This window comes from Myxocyprinus asiaticus, chromosome 7, assembly GCF_019703515.2.
Source record: "Myxocyprinus asiaticus isolate MX2 ecotype Aquarium Trade chromosome 7, UBuf_Myxa_2, whole genome shotgun sequence".
NCBI lineage: Eukaryota > Metazoa > Chordata > Actinopteri > Cypriniformes > Catostomidae > Myxocyprinus > Myxocyprinus asiaticus.
Genome location: NC_059350.1, coordinates 55,416,935 through 55,419,434, shown reverse-complemented (window position 1 = coordinate 55,419,434; position 2,500 = coordinate 55,416,935).

The following is a 2,500-nucleotide window of genomic DNA, read 5'->3' as shown; positions in this document are numbered from 1 at the left end:
TTCTGTGTCGTTAATAAAACCGATTGATCACTGAAATGAGCTGAAAGTTCTTTTATTTACACATACATTTCTAATGCAGTGAATAAAAGCTCGAGTTCACCTTCAAACATTTGTGATTAACACATAAACATTTATTAAATTCAATAAATGTGATTATTTAGGCCTATTGCTGTTGTGTGTAGTTTGGAGTTTGTTTATGACCAGCAGATGGCAGAAAACAACAACTCATGAGTTTGTGTGCAAAAGAAGAACAACCTAAATATTTAAATGGAGTGAAATGTACATTTGAAGTCCGAAGTTTACATACACTTACGCTGAAGTCATTAAAACTCATTTTTTAACCACTCCACAGATTTAATATTAGCAAACTATAGTTTTGGCAAGTCGTTTAGGAGATCTACTTTGTGCATGACATGATTAACTTTTCAGATCGTTTCACTTTTAATTCAAGTCAAGTGGCTTTTATTGTCATTTCAACTATATACAGCTAGTACAGTACACAGTGAAACGAAACATAGTTCCTCCAGGACCATGGTGCTACATAAAACAACATAAAACAAACACAGAACTACATGAGACTACACTGAACTAAATAAGACCTACACATTTCTAACATGTGCAAACAGTACAAGACGGTACAATAACTGCTGAAACAGTACAGTAGGCACAGTAAGAGAGCAGTACACAGTTCTGGTGTGAAAGTGTCAGATGAAACAGGAAGTGCAAAAACATATTACAATATAATAGAAAATGCTGTGAATGTAAACATAACATACTATGACATAGTATTCAGCAGATAAGCTTATAGCACATATGGACATAGCAGTTATTGGGGTAGCAGCCAGGTAGAAAGTGACAAGAAATTAAGTACAATATTTATGAATACAGTAGAAACAAAAAAAAATTCCAGGTAGATAATACAGAAATGTGCAAAAAATTGCAAAGGAAGTCGGATGGTGTTCAGGTGAGTGTGTGTGTGTGTGTGTGTGTGTGTGTGTGTGTATTGTCAGTCCAGTCTCTGAGTATTGAGGATTCTGATGGCTTGGGGGAAGAAACTGTTACACAGTCTGTCCATGAGGGCCCGAATGCTTCGGTACCTTTTGCCAGACAGCAGGAGGGTAAAGAGTTTGTGTGAGGGGTGCATGGGTTCATCCACAATGCTGGTGGCTTTGCGGATGCAGCGTGTGATGTAAATGTCTGATGGAAGGAAGAGAGACCCCGATGATCTTCTCAGCTGTCCTCACTATTCTCTACAGGGTCTTGCGATCCAAAACGGTGCAATTTCCAAACCAGGCAGTGAAGCAGCTGCTCAGGATGCTCTCGATAATGGATTATATCACAATTCCAGTGGGTCAAAAGTTTACATACACTAAGTTAACTGTGCCTTTAAGCAGCTTGGAAAATTCTCAGAAAATGATGTCAAGCCTTTAGCAAATTAGCTTCTGATAGGAGGTGTACTGAATTGGAGGTGTACCTGTGGATGTATTTTAAGGCCTACCTTCAAACTCAGTGCCTCTTTGCTTGACATCATGGGAAAATCAAAAGAAATCAGCCAAGACCTCAGAAAAAAAACTGTGGACCTCCACAAGTCTGTTTCATCCTTGGGAGGAATTTCCAAACACCTAAAGGTACCACGTTCATCTGTACAAACAATAGTATGCAAGTATAAACATCATGGGACCACACAGCCATCATACCGCTCAGGAATGAGATGCATTCTGTCTCCTAGAGATGAACATAGTTTGGTGTGAAAAGTGCAAATCAATCCCAGAACAACAGCAAAGGACCTTGTGAAGATGCTGGAGGAAACAGGTAGACAAGTATCTATATCCACAGTAAAATGAGACCTATATTGACATAAACTGAAAGGCTGCTCAGCAAGGAAGAAGCCACTGCTCCAAAACCGCCATAAAAAAGCCAGACTACAGTTTGCAAGTGCACATGGGGATAAAGATCTTACTTTATGGAGAAATGTCCTCTGGTCTGATGAAACAAAAATTGAACTGTTTGGCCATAATGACCATCGTTATGTTTGGAGGAAAAAGGGTGAGGCTTGCAAGCCGAAGAACACCATCCCAACCGTGAAGCATGGGGGTGGCAGCATCATGTTGTGGGGGTGCTTTGCTGCAGGAGGGACTGGTGCACTTCACAAAATAGATGGCATCATGAGGAAGGAAAATTATGTGGATATATTGAAGCAACATCTCAAGACATCAGACAGGAAGTTAAAGCTCGGTCACAAATGGATCTTCCAAATGGACAATGACCACAAGCATACCTCCAGAGTTGTGGCAAAATGGCTTAAAGACAACAAAGTCAAGGTATTGGAGTGGCCATCACAAAACCCTGACCTCAATCCGATAGAACATTTGTGGGCAGAACTGAAAAAGCGTGTGTGAGCAAGGAGGCCTACAAACCTGACTCAGTTACACCAGTTCTGTCTGGAGGAATGGGACAAAATTCCAGCAACTTATTGTGAGAAGCTTGTGGAAGGATACCC